The sequence below is a fragment of the Ovis aries genome, chromosome 7 (assembly GCF_016772045.2).
Source record: "Ovis aries strain OAR_USU_Benz2616 breed Rambouillet chromosome 7, ARS-UI_Ramb_v3.0, whole genome shotgun sequence".
Classification (NCBI taxonomy): domain Eukaryota; kingdom Metazoa; phylum Chordata; class Mammalia; order Artiodactyla; family Bovidae; genus Ovis; species Ovis aries.
In genome coordinates, this window is record NC_056060.1 from 28,801,520 (window position 1) to 28,816,766 (window position 15,247).

The following is a 15,247-nucleotide window of genomic DNA, read 5'->3' on the forward strand; positions in this document are numbered from 1 at the left end:
TTAATAGTTTTTCTCCTGTAATTGAGATCTAATCTTAATGCATTATGGTCAGAAAAGATGCTTGGAATGATTTCGATTTTTTGAATTTATCAAGTTTAGATTTATGGCCCAGGATGTGATCTATCCTGGAGAAGGTTCCATGAGCACTTGAAAAAAAGGTTAAATTCATTGTTTTGGGGTGAAATGTCCTATAGATATCAATTAGGTCTAACTGATCTAATGTATCATTTAAAGTTTGCATTTCTTTGTTGATTTTCTGTTTAGTTGATCTGTCCATAGGTGTGAGTAGGGTATTAAAGTCTCCCACTATTATTGTGTTATTGTTGATTTCCCCTTTCATACTTGTTAGCATTTGTCTTACATATTGTGGTGCTCCTATATTGGGTGCATATATATTTATAATTGTTATATCTTCTTCTTGGATTGTTCCTTTGATCATTATGTAGTGGCCTTCTTTGTCTCTTTTCACAGCCTTTGTTTTAAAGTCTATTTTATCGGATATGAGTATTGCCACTCCTGCTTTCTTTTGGTCTCTATTTGCGTGGTATATCGTTTTCCAGCCCTTCATTTTCAGTCTGTATGTGTCCCTTGTTTTGAGGTGGGTCTCTTGTAAGCAGCATATAGAGGGGTCTTGTTTTTGTATCCATTCGGCCAGTCTTTGTCTTTTGGTTGGGGCGTTCAACCCATTTACGTTTAAGGTAATTATTGATAAGTATGATCCCATTACCATTTACTTTATTGTTTTGGGTTCGGGTTTATACACCCTTTTCGTGTTTCCTGTCTAGAGAATATCCTTTAGAATTTGTTGGAGAGCTGGTTTGGTGGTGCTGAATTCTCTCAGCTTTTGCTTGTCTGTAAAGCTTTTGATTTCTCCTTCGTATTTGAATGAGATCCTTGCTGGGTACAGTAATCTGGGCTGTATGTTATTGCCTTTCATCACTTTAAGTATGTCTTGCCATTCCCTCCTGGCCTGAAGAGTTGCTATTGAAAGATCAGCTGTTATCCTTATGGGAATCCCCTTGTGTGTTATTTGTTGTTTTTCCCTTGCTGCTTTTAATATTTGTTCTTTGTGTTTGATCTTTGTTAATTTAATTAATATGTGTCTTGGGGTGTTTCGCCTTGGGTTTTTCCTATTTGGAACTCTCTGTGTTTCTTGGACTTGGGTGATTATTTCCTTCCCCATTTTAGGGAAGTTTTCAACTATTATCTCCTCAAGGATTTTCTCATGATCTTTCTTTCTGTCTTCTTCTTCTGGGACTCCTATAATTCGAATGTTGGAGCGTTTCATATTGTCCTGGAGGTCTCTGAGATTGTCCTCGTTTCTTTTAATTCGTTTTTCTTGTTTCCTCTCGGATTCATTTATTTCTACCATTCTATCTTCTATTTCACTAATCCTATCTTCTGCCTCTGTTATTCTACTAATTGTTGCCTCCAGAGTGTTTCTGATCTCGTTTATTGCATTATTCATTATATTTTGACTCTTTTTTATTTCTTCTAGGTCCTTGTTAACCCTTTCTTGCACCTTCTCAATCCTTGTCTCTAGCCTATTTATCTGTGATTCCATTTTGGTTTCAAGATTTTGGATCATTTTCACTATCAATATTCGGAATTCCTTCTCCTGTAGATTCCCTACTTCTTCCTCTTTTGTTTGGTTTGGTGGGCGACTCTCCTGTTCCTTTACCTGCTGTGTATTCCTCTGTCTCTTCATCTTGGTTATATTGCTACGTTTGGGGTGGCCTTTTTATATTCTGGTAATTTGTGAAGTTCTCTTTATTATGGAGCTTCCTCACTTTGGGTGGGGTTCTATCAGTGGCTTGTCAAGGTTTCCTGGTTAGGGAGGCTTGTGTTGGAGTTTTGGTGGGTGGAGCTGGGTTTCTTCTCTCTGGAGTGCAGTGGAGTGACCCTTAATGGGTTACGAGACATCAAAGGTTTTGGGATAATTTTGAGCTGCCTGTATATTGAAGCTCAGGGGAGTGTTCCTGTGTTGCTGGAGAATTTGCGTGGTATGTCTTGTTTTGGAACTTGTTGGCCCTTGGGTGGAGCTTGGTTTTGGTGTAGGTATGAAGGCATTAGATGGGCTCCTATTGCTTAATGTTCCCTGAATTCAAGAGTTCTCTAATGTTTTCAGGCTTTGGATTTAAGCCTCCTGCTTCTGGTTTTCAGTTTTATTTTTACAGTAGCCTCTAGACTTCTCCATCTATACAGCACCGATGATAAAACATCTAGGGTAAAGATGAAAAGTTTCTCCACATTGAGGGACACTCAGAGAGGTTCACTGAGTTATAAGGAGAAGAGAAGATGGAGGAGGTAGTTAGAGGTAACTGGAATGAGATGCGGTGAGATCAAAAGAGAAGAGAGCAAGCTAGCCAGTAGTCACTTCCTTATGTGCGCTCTATAGTCTGGACCACTCAGAGGTATTTACAGAGTTATACGGGGAAGAGGAGAGGGAGGAAGTAGACAGAGGTGACCAGGAGGATCAGAGAGAGGAATGAGTAGGAAAGAGACAAATCCTGCCAGTAACCTGTTCCTTAGGTGTTCTCCACCGTCTGGAACACACAGAGATTCACAGAGTTGGATAGAGAAGATATGGGGGAGAAAAGAGACAGAGGGCACCTGGTGGAGAAAAAGGAGAGTCCAGAGGAGGAGAGAGTGGTCAAGCCAGTAATCTCGCTCTCAGGTAAACTGGGATAGTGAAGTTTGGGTTTTTAAATGTACAAAATTGACAACAAAAACCTAAGAGCAAAGATTAAAAATCTGTTTTTGAAGACAATGGTCTGCTTTTCTGGTTGCCTGATGTCCTCTGCCAGCCTACAGAAGTTGTTTTGTGAAGTTTGCTCAGCGTTGAAATGTTCTTTTGAGGAATTTGTGAGGGAGAAAGTGGTCTTCCCGTCCTATTCCTCCGCCATCTTTTACAGTTCAGTTTAGTCGCTTAGTTGTATCCCTCTCTTTGCGACCCCGTGGACTGCAGAATGCCAGGCTTCACTGTGCATCACCAACTCCCAGGGCTTACTCAAACTCATGTCCATTGAGTTGCTGATGCCATCCAACCATCTCATCCTCTGTCATCCCCTTCTCCTCTCACCTTCAATCTTTCCCAGCATCAGGGTCTTTTCAAATGAGTCAGTTCTTTGCATCAGGTGGCCAAAGTATTGTAGCTTCAGCTTCAGTCCTTCCAATGAATATTCAGGACTGATTTCCTTTAGGATGGACTGGTTTTATCTCCTTGCAGTCCAAGGGACTCTCAAGGGTCTTTTCCAACACCAAAGTTCAAAAGCCTCAATTCTTCAGTGCTCAGCTTTCTTTATAGTCCAAGTCTCATATCCATACATGACTACTGGAAAATCAATAGCTTTGACTATATGGACCTTTGTTGGCAAAGTAATGTCTCTGCTTTTTAATATACTATCTAGGTTGGTCATAATTTTCCTTCCAAGGAGTAAGTGTCTTTTAATTTCATGGCTGCAGTCACCATCTGCAGTGATTTTGGAGCCCCCTCCCCACCCCCCTGCCAAATAAAATCTCTCACTGTTTCCATGGTTTCCCCATCTATTTGCCATGAAGTGATGGGACTAGATGCCATGATCTTAGTTTTCTGAATGTTGAGTTTCAAGTCAACTTTTTCACTCTCCTCCTTCACTTTCATCAAGAGGCTCTTTAGTTCTTCACTTTCTGCCATAAGTGTGGTATCATCTGCATATCTGAGGTTATTGATATTTCTCCCAGCAATCTTGATTCCAGTCTGTACTTCATCCAACCCAGTATTTTGCATGATGTACTCTGCATATAAGTGAAATAAGCAAGGTGATAATATACAGCCTTGACATACTCCTTTCCCAATTTGGAACCAGTTCGTTGTTCCATGTCCAGTTCTAACTGTTGCTTCTTGATCTGCATACAGGTTTCTCAGGAGGCAGTTCAGGTGGTCTGGTATTCCCATCTCTTTTAGAATTTTCCAGTTTGTTGTGATCCACACAGTGAAAGGCTTTGGCATTGTCAATAAAGCAGAAGTAGATGTTTTTCTGGAACTCTGTTACTTTTTTGATGATCCAATGGATGTTGGCAATTTAATCACTGTTCCTCTGCCTTTTCTAAATCCAGCTTGAACATCTGGAAGTTCATGGTTCACATACTGTGAAAGACTGGCTTGGAGAATTTTGAGCATTGCTTTGCTAGCATGTGAGACGAGTGCAATTGTGCAGGAGTCTGAACATTCTTTGGCATTGCCTTTCTTTGGGATTGGAATAAAAACTGACCTTTTCCAGTCAGCAACAAACAATCCAATTAAAAGCATGGACTGTCTGAATAGATATTTTTCCAAGGAAGACATACAGATGTCCAAGAAGCACATGAAAATATGCTGTATATCATTTATCATCAGGGAAATGCTAATCAAAATCACAATGAGATAGCATCTCACACCCACTAGAATGGTTATTATAAAAAAGACTAGCCATAAACAAGTGCTGGTAATGATATGGAGAAAGAGAACACTTGTGCACTATCGGTGGGAATGTAAATTGATGTAGGTTCTATCCAAAATAGAATGAAGATACCTCAAAATATAAAAAAAAAACAAAACCATTATATGATCCAGAATTTTCACCTCTGGGTATTTATTGGAAGAAAACAAGAGGATTAACTTGAAAAGATATGCACCCCCATGTTCACTGCAGCATAATTTACAATGGCTAATATACTGAAAGAACCTAAGTTTGCATTGAGTTTCTCTGTTAGCTCAGATGGTAAAGAATCTGCCTGCAATGTGGGAGACCTAGGTTTGATCCCTGGGTTAGGAATATCCCCTGGAAAAGGGCATGGCAACCCACTCTAATATTCTTGCCTGGAGAATCCCCATGGACAGAGGAGCCTGCAGTCTACAGTCCATGGAGTCACAAAGAGTCAGACATGAATGAGCGACTAAAGCACAACATTCCAATGATGGATGAGGAATAAAGAAATTGTGATTGAGATATATATATATATATACATATATATATACTTATGTGTCAATGGAATATTACTCAACCGTAAAAAGAATGAAATCTTGCCTTTTGTGACAAATTGTATGGACCTCCATGGCATTATTCTGAGTGAAATAAGCCATTCAGAAAAAGACAGTGTTGTACTAGATCTCCCTTAGGTGTGGAACCTAAAAGATATATTTATATATATCAAGGTCATAGATACAGAGAACAGACTGGTGGTTGCTAGAGGCAGGGGATGGAGCATGCGAGAAATGGGTGAACTGTTTTTGTTTTAGTTTAATTGAATTAACAAATCAATTTGGGTCACATGTTAGCTTTTTAAGAACTTGAGGTGTAATTCAGGCTTGTTACCTTTTACTTAAATTACTAGTTATTGACTATTTTGGAATAGTCAAATATGATCCAAAGATTTCAGCTTTATAGGCATCTTCAGCTGGCACATTTGAGCAGATGAAGTTTATAATAATTGAAAACCTTAAACATCAAGGAATGTATACAAGAACAAACCTTGCTTTAGTATCCTGCAGTAGACCGCAGCTAGGGCCAACTCTTCACAGGCTTTCATTGCACTAGAGTTATGCTGAATTATTGCTGGAGTTAGGGTCTTTTCAGTGCCACTACTGCACGGTGAGTACAGAGATATTTTTATTACTTATCTCCATCCATGTTAACTACACATGTGGTCCAGATGCTTGTTGTGCATCGTGGCCCACATAGCTCTTTAATGCAGAATATTCTCAATGGCTTTCTCTGAGAAGAATGAGGATCCAGTTCACTGGAAGTCTTATGACTGTCTAATCTTATATGCTGAACCATTTTACAAAAGGGACCAACAGATTGGAAACTGGAAAGAGTTTTGCAAATAAAGACAACGTGGATGTTATTTTCAATTGTGCTGCATGTCCACCTTTTAAAATCAGATTCCTCTTTCTGAGGTGTCAGAGAGAGAAAATGACAGATCTAGAGCTGTACCTGGAGGATAAAATCAGGAACATATTTCTCATCATATGGTACAATTTAATAACCAACAACAAAAGGGGGGTTTGAGAATAGCAATAGAGAGGTTCTTTAGTTATTTGAACTAGGGGTACACAATGAAATTTTATATGAACCCATTTAAGAATCTCATTTGGTTTCCAAACAGCATCTGCCAATGGAGAAGTACAGAACAACTTCACAGCTGTTACTCATAACAAGCAGTTACAAATATAAGAAAACTATTTGCCCATGGATCATGGGGATTTTGAACAGATATATGTCTGGAAGGCAGAGCTTGTGCTGTAAATTTTATATAAGGCCCTTAGAAATCCTCTTGCAGTAAACATCAGCCAGATTTAGCTGTTATTCCTACCTGCTGCTGCTGCTGCTGCTGCTGCTGCTAAGTCACTTCAGTTGTGTCCGACTCTGTGTGACCCCATAGATGGCAGCCCACCAGGCTCCCCCGTCCCTGGGATTCTCCAGGCAAGAACATTGGAGTGGCTTGCCATTTCCTTCTCCAATGCATGAAAGTGAAAAGTCAAAGTGAAGTCGCTCAGTTGCGCCCGACGCTTAGTGAACCCATGGACTACAGCCCACCAGGTTCCTCCGTCCATGGGATTTTCCAGGCAAGAGTACTGGAGTGGGGTGCCATTGCCTTCTCCTACTCCTACCTACATACACAGATTTGTGGTGAAGAACATGTGTTAGGACTTTTACCTGGAAAATCGTTGTATTCACTAGGATAATAGAGATAATAAAGAGTCAGATGCTCCTGGAGAGAACTGTGGATGTATCAAAAGATGATGATGATGATGATTGTTTTCTATTAAGAATCAGAAACAAAAAAAGAGGCGTATTTTTAGCTCCCAGATGATTTTTGTTTAAATCTTTGAAAACATTCAGAGTATGGAGTCAGTTATTGTATCTTTAAGTTGTAGTTTCCAATTGTGCTCTCTCTCTCCTGCTCTGCCAACCACCCCCCCCCCCAAAAAAAAAGAAACCAAGAGAAATAAAAGCAAACATCAGAATATGATGAGAAAGGAAGTAAAAAATGAAAGTAACAAGTTTGAGGTACTGAACTTTAACCCACAGAGATGAATTTTATATTCAGAGCAGCCAAACTTTGTAGTAATTCATGTAACTTATTTTAGCTTCTTGATCTATGCTATTATTTTAGCTTAAAGTAATATTTACAAAACTATGGTCTATAGTAATGTTTAAAAATTTAATGTGCATTCAAAACACCTAGGAGTTATAAGATGATTCTGATTCAGAGGATTCTGATCTGGTGCGTAGCCTGAGAGTATTTTTCAACAAGTTCCCAGGTATACCTGGTGCTGCTGCCCCATGGGTTACACTTTGAGTGGAAGATACTTAGATCTGAGAAGATTCATTCTTGAAATGTTTCAAGAAAGAGTTCTATAGCTAGCAGACAGGAATCACTGAACAATATATCATTCTCTTGAGTCATAATTGACATTAGTTCCAAATGATATTGATATTAAAAGCTCTGAAAAACCCAAGGGTCTGTAATTAAGAAGAAAACAGGCTTAGCTTTACTCCTGTGAGCATTTACTTAAATGGTAAATACCATAGCATCTCCCCTGTTTCTGTTTTATAAATAAGTTCATTTGTATCATTTTTTTAAAGATCCACTAAATTTAAATACGTTGCATTGCACTTTTGAGAGGAAAGGGTAAGAAATGATGGGCTTATTCTATTTGGTGGGAAAAGTATCTCTTTTTTCTATTATGTATATTATCTTTCCTGAGAGTTAGCTAGGGCAGGGCAGAGAAAAAATGTAACAATACTTAATATGTTTCTTTTACAACTATAAAAGACATCATGATATAGGCATTGGCAAGCTATAGTCTTCATGGTCATTTTTTGTATGAAGCTAAGAATGATTTTATATTTAAATGTAAATTTAAATATATTTTATATTAAAATTTTAATATTTTAATTCATTCCAAAAACCAAAAGAAGAACAGTTCAGTTCAGTTCAGTCACTCAGTCGTGTCCTACTCTTTGCAACTCCATGAATCGCAGCACACAAGGCCTCCCTGTCCATCACCAACTCCCGGAGTTCACTCAAACTCATGTCCATCGAGTGGGTGATGCCATTCAGCCCTCTGATCCTTTGTTGTACCCTTCTCCTCCTGCCCCCAATCCCTCCCAGCATCAGGGTCTTTTCCAATGAGTCAACTCTTCACATGAGGTGGCCAAAGTATTGGAGTTTCAGCTTCAGCATCAGTCCTTCCAATGAACACCCAGGGCTGATCTCCTTCAGAATGGACTGGTTGGATCTCCTTGCAGTCCAAGGGACTCTCAAGAGTCTTCTCCAACACCACAGTTCAAAAGCATATTCTTTGGTGCTCAACTTTCTTCGCAGTTCAACTCTCACATCCATACATGACCACAGGAAAAATCATAGCCTTGACTAGATGGACCTTTATTGGCAAAGTAATATCTCTGCTTTTTAATATGCTATCTAGGTTGGTCATAACTTTCCTTCCAAGGAGTAAGCATCTTTTAATTTTATGGCTACAATCACCATTTGCAGTGATTTTGGAGCCCCCCAAAATAAAGTCTGACACTGTTTCCACTATTTCCCCATCTATTTTCCATGAAGTGATGGGACCAGATGCCATGATCTTAGTTTTCTGAATGTTGAGCTTTAAGCCAACTTTTTCACTCTTCTCTTTCACTTTCATCAAGAGGCTTTTTAGTTCCTCTTCACTTTCTGCCATAAGGGTGGTGTCATCTGCATATCTGAGATGATTGATATTTCTCCCAGCAATCTTGATTCCAGCTTGTGCTTCATCCAGCCCAGCATTTCTCATGATGTAATCTGCATAGAAGTTAAGTAAGCAGGATGACAATATACAGCCTTGACGTACTCCTTTTCCTACTTGGAACCAGTCTGTTGTTCCATGTCCAGTTCTAACTGTTGATTCCTGACCTGCATACAGGTTTCTCAAAGAGGCAGGTCAGGTGGTCTGGTACTCCCATCTCTTTCAGAATTTTCCACAGTTTATTGTGATCCACACAGTCAAAGGCTTTGGCATAGTCAATAAAGCAGAAATAGATGTTTTTCTGGAACTCTCTTGCTTTTTCCATGATCCAGAGGATGTTGGCAATTTGATCTCTGGTTCCTCTGCCTTTTCTAAAACCAGCTTGAAAATCTGGAATATTTAATGACATACAAAAATTATATGGCATTAAAATCTCAGTGCTCATAAGTAAAGTTTTATCAAAAGACAGCCCTGTCCATTTGTTAATGTGTTTCTAAGTTGTTGCAACTGTGATTATGGCTTGAAAGTAAAAAGATATTTACTATTTGTTCCTTTACAGAAAAAAGTGCCAATTACTATCATAGTGAGCCTAAAGAACATATGTTTAAAAAGAGGAAAGAGTAGAGGGTATGTGGGTTTTTGATATATCATTTTTCCCTTTCCTCTCAATTGTTAAATTTAGAAAGGATTTATTATTTGAGAATCCATACAATTAGGCCCTGTCTTTTGTTTAGTGATGTTATTGAACTAAAAAAACAAATGTATAACTGGTGTCTGTATGTAACTAATTCTCATGGTTAGCACTCAAAGGAATTTATTTCAGGAATCCACATTGCTTATATAATTATAGCATCTTTCTTAAGAAGGATAGAGTTTGTGAAATGGAAGACCTCTAGTCCTGCAGAGTATCACTGTGGGTTTAGAATGTAAGTTTAACCCAGAAATTATGGAGAGTGAAAGAGCTCTCTGAAAGAAAGGAAGAAAAAATTGGACAGTCTTGGAGGAAAGGAAGGAGGAGGGATGATAGGAGGGAAAGAGAGAGAGAAATAAGTATGAATGAATGGAAGATTATAAATAACATGAACCCTTCAGAAAGGTCCTCAAAACCTTCGAAAAGCCAGCAAATGTCATGAATGCTTGGCAGGGGATCTTATTGTGAAAAGCTGGAAAGGATGGAGCTTCTTATCTGGGGTGATAAAGGGGTTGGCAAACTATAGCCCTCATGGTCTTTTTTTTTTTTTTTGTATGACGCTAAGAATGACTTTATATTTAAGCTTTATATTTAAATGTAAATTGAAGTAAATTTTATATTAAAATTTTAATATTTCAGGTATAGCTGGGACCCCAGAGATGAAGGGAGACCAGGGAATTGGCAGGAATGTTTGGGAAGACACTGGGATTCGAAAGCTGCGTAACTGAATTGTTCAAGACACGCTCACCTAGATCTCCAGAGGAAGGAAAGCACAGCTACTATCTGACTTGTACAGTTAATCAGTATCTGTTGAATGATGATCTTGCACAGGTTACTTATTTTTGTTAAGTCTCTTTCTTCTACTGGTAAATGGGGGCAAGAATAGTCAGTTGTGAGGCTTAAATGAGACCATTCATATGAGGCTTTTAGCCCTATATCTGGCACTTAGTAGGGTCTCAACTAATGGTTAATATTGTTTCCATTACTCTTATGTCATCATTCTCATCATACTGTCATGCACATTATAGGTGTCCAAACAGTATTTGTTGCACATAAAATAAAAAACTTTTTCTCTCCATGACAAATGGTAACCCACTGTGTAACAACGTATACCTTTTAAAAAGTGCTGCGCTTTTACATTTTGATTATGACCGAAAGGAACACCAGTAAGACAAATTGCCTGAACTGTTATGAAATTAGGATTATTATAGTGGTAAGTTCCTTTTACTTACACTAGCCTTAACATTGTCAAACCTATGAGGCCCCAGAGACAAATTGGCCCTCCACTGTTGTAAGATATCACGCGGAAATGTCACAGACCATTGATGACTATAATCAGACACACACAAATTTGATTGAGACAAAGAGGCAAAGAAGATATTGGGGAAAAAAATCTATTCATTTAAGCAAAATGTGAATAAAGGACCCACATGAGGAAAACGTTCCTTTCTCCTCAGAGTATTTTAGAAAACTGAATGTTCTACAACTGGCTATTTTTTCCTTTACATTTGAAGGTGTAAAAAGATCAAAAAGAAAAATAGACTTTTAGCTCTGGCCTGTCTGTGACCTTTAGCAGAGGTTAATTGAGATGGAAAAGAAAAAGTCGCAGCTCTTCTCCTGCACGATTATAGCACATGTTCCCAACCCTTTTTGGATCATTATAAAGTATTAGAGCTGACCATAAAAATGGACTGGATTTATGAAACTCCTCATAACTCAAATAAGAGCCAAAGAACTGTAAAAGTCTGAATCCAGGTTTTCCTTTACCTTGTGTGTGTGCAGTGTGGTTTCTGAAGTGTGTTCACTTACAGTATCTCATTCGATTCTTACAACAGTTCTATGGGCCAAGCGGGCATAACTGCCCCCCATGTTATAGAGAAGCGTATTGAAACTGAGAGATTAAGGGTGTCATCTACACTTACATAGCTAGAAAGTGCTGAGATGGGTTGGGGTCTTTCAACTCCTGGTCCACCGCCCTTTCTACTGCATTTCCTGGACTTGGTTCATGAAACCCCAGGGTAAAGGGCAAAGGAAGACTACACATCTCCAGGCGTGCGTTGTGTCAGCCAAGGGCTTGGCCGTCCTTATGCGAATCACATGCCAAGATGACATTTATCATGTTAGAAAGTGCATGTAAAAGTGACACTCTGCTTGAGGGAGACTGGGTCACATTCATGGAAAAGGTAACCAGAGATGAAGTTCAGTCTTGTCTGAATCATGTGTTCTTCCATGAGAATGGCACTATTTTATGAGATGCTACTATTATTACTTTGAATCATATATTTGTTTCACTGAAAATAAATTAGACCTGTACCAATTTTTAAATGTTTATATTTCCTAGGCATAGTTTGAAATATTTTACATAAAATTTATCTTGAAAGCTGTTATATTACAGAATCATCTATCTTTGCTAAAGATATGGAGCAAATTTGGTGTTTGACCAAGGTTCCTTCCACAGATGCTTAAATGGCTTTACCTTTTTTACCTTTATTGAGATTCGCAGTTGAGAAGTTAAGAGAATCTTGAATACTTAATAATTCTTGTATTCCTCTTAGTGAATCCCAGCCCAGATTTAAAGAAAACATTATGTTTTTTTCCTTATATTAAATATGAGATACATGGCCTATATCAAGTTTCTTTTTTTTTTTTTACAATTAAAAAACACAAGTTGATTTGGGAATCATAAACTAGATTTCCTTTTTAAAACATCTGCAATGTTAACATTTAAATCCTCTTATCTGAAGTAATATAATATGTGAGAAAAGAGTTGTACCTTCTTTTTAAAGTTTAGACTGTATTACTAAACTTTCTATCTATGTGTGGGGTGGGGTGTGGGGGAAGGGCTACATGAGGAAAGGGGCACTTTTATTTGAGGGAGATTAAAAGGTGGTATCACGGACGTGATGGACATGAGTTTGAGTAGGCTCTGGGAGTTGGTGATGAACAGGGAAGCCTGGTTGCTGCAGTCCATGGGGTCGCAAAGAGTCAACAGGGCTGAGCAACTGAATTCAACTGATATAGACTAGGGAATGCAAATTTATTCAGGCTATTTGAGAAAAGGTTGTTTACACCTTTGTTTTGACTTGAAGATGTGGATTATCTTCCTTCATCTGATTATTCTCTTTTCCCTTTACTCTAAAAATCCTATTACTAGTTGAAGTCTGGTGCACAGGAAAGCCCTATTGGGTCATGAAAAAGAGAAATATAGTTTGTAGGTTCTGTGTGTTGAAAATAAATGTTAACCTAAACATTTATGGGGGAGATGCCTATCTATCACAAAATTAGAACTTTCTTAGCCTCCAGCTTACAAATCATATCCAGTTTACAGAACCTTATTAGGTACCTTCCATGGGAGAAAAGCCCTCTTTTAACCATATTTTGGAGATTTAGAAACATTGTCTTCTATAGTACTTGACAACACAGCTATAATTTTGAGTTTGTCAACTGTGCAATAATTCTGGTTAATCAAGATCCAATCTAGTTCAGAAAAGCAGTTTCTATAGCATTAGATAGCACCAAGGCTGAGAAGGGCAAGTACAGATTGTTAGACCTTAAAAATATCTGGGGAGGTTTCTGATTATATTCTTTTACATTCTATAAACTTTTCAGTTAGTGGTTGTTTTAACTTTTCTGCTTCAGCATATCTTTCAAATTAATGGAGAAAATAAAGGTGATTTCACACACAAAAAACATGTACCCAAGGCATCATTACACCCCCGTTACAAATTCAAGATGTCACACCATAACTAACTTATTGACTGGTTGTGTCTTTAAGATCATATATGATACGAGTATCCCTACCTTGGGGTCAGGAATTTTGATGTTGTTTTCCGAGTTTTATATATATGTATACAAGTTCGCTGTGCATATGTGTGTGAACTATGGCCTTTATCATATTCTCAAAGGAAGTTAGGAACAGCCAAGAATAAATAAGCAGACAACTGTACCCGGGAGTTGTTAACACAGAAGTTCTTAGACTGTTTAAATACTCCTTTCTCTTCCTTCCTGGCTCCCCTTTCAGTGCTCTCCACTATGCCCCGCGTTGAGGTTCACCCTTGGTCTCATGCTTCTATGCAAGCATAATCAAGTTAATAATGAGAGACATACAGAATGGCTGCTTCTATTGGATGCCCACTTTTATGTTCTGAATAAGGTATCCACCTGAATTGTAACTGTCATTCTTGCTTTTGATAAATTAGTCGGACAACTGTGAAAGGAACTGAAGGTTTCTTCTTCACTTTCCTTTGTAAGATAAGAGGCTGAAGCAAGCAGTTTTCTGAGTTTTAGGCCTGGACATGAAGCTATAGCAATGCAAGTCAAAGGTACTTACTAACAGGAGCCAAAAATCTATCCAATAAGAAGTCTTTTTCAAGTATTCTAGATTTATAATCACTTTGCTTTTCCTATTTAAAAAACTTCATATTAAGTCTTAGGATCCCTGTGTGCTAAGTTGCTTCAGTCATGTCTGACTTTTCGTGACCCTATGGACTATAGCCTGCCAGGCTCCTCTGCCCATGGAATTCTCCAGGCAAGAATACTGGAGAAGGTTGCTATACCCTTCTCCAGGAGATCTTCCAGATCCAGGGATTGAAGCTGGGCCTCTTATGTCTCCTGCATTGGCAGGCAGGTAATTTACCACTAGCACCATGTTATAGCCAGTCAGAAAGGGAAGGGACTATCTACCTTCCCTGAGCTCTAATTATGACAACTTCCTGTCTTTCGTATTTCTACAGTGTCCAATTATTTATGTGTGACCACTTTGCATCCTGGCTCCTCTCTAGAGGGAATTGAAAAGAAGGAAATTTAAAAAAAAACACACACAAAAAACACTTGAGACCTAAAGTCTATATTTCAAATGAATGAAGATCTCTGCTTTTATATCTTGGTTAGGCTATATAGCCATCTCTTCTGCCATCTCTTCAAGTTGCTTGATCAGTTTGGAATGCTACCTTCATCATGGTGCTCAATAAAACGAAATTCACATATAGCTTTCCTGGTATTATGGAGTTTCATGCATTCACTTAGTATAATCTGAATAATTTTTAAATAAACCTCCTTGTATGAGTAGCATATTTTCCTAGACACTCTTATAACAAGTTGTTTTGAAACTCTAAAGTACCAATGTTAATAACATCCATAATTGTTTCTCTACAGCTTATGCTGTTATATAAGAAAAACTGGTAAAAAAAATTTTTTAATAGAGTTCTCAACTTGAATTAAATAAGTGAGAGATAGGAAAAATTATAGTACTTATGTTGGGAAAGCTGTTTTTCAGCTTTTGAGTTTTTTAGTTATGGCACGACTAAGAAAAAAGCTCAATGCCTACATATCAGAATACACAGTGAGTTTTGGTTAGGGAAATTAGGTTTAGCAAAAGACAACTAGAAATAGCCTTAAAAATCCATTCTCTCTTCGATCTTACCCACCTAGCGAAATCTTAATTCTCTTAAAACCCAAATGTCCACCTACTCCTGCTTGCACCAAATAGTAGATGTGGTTAGGAAAAAACACAGGTGACCTTACATTAAGTAGAGAAATTCTCACTCTTCTCACCCTAGATTACATTTACTGGTTTTAAATGGGCCTTCAATAATTCTACTACATTCACCTAGTCAGTTTATTTTTCTACTTTCTAAGCTAATAGTTTCACACCCACACTCTTATCCTTTTCCCTCCGATTTCTAACACTTGTCTCTCCTCCTCACTCTTAGCTAGTAATCTTACCACTTATTTCAATTCAAAATTGAGAAAATAAGAGAATTACTTCAAATCTGACTCCAGGTAACCTGACTTTTCTT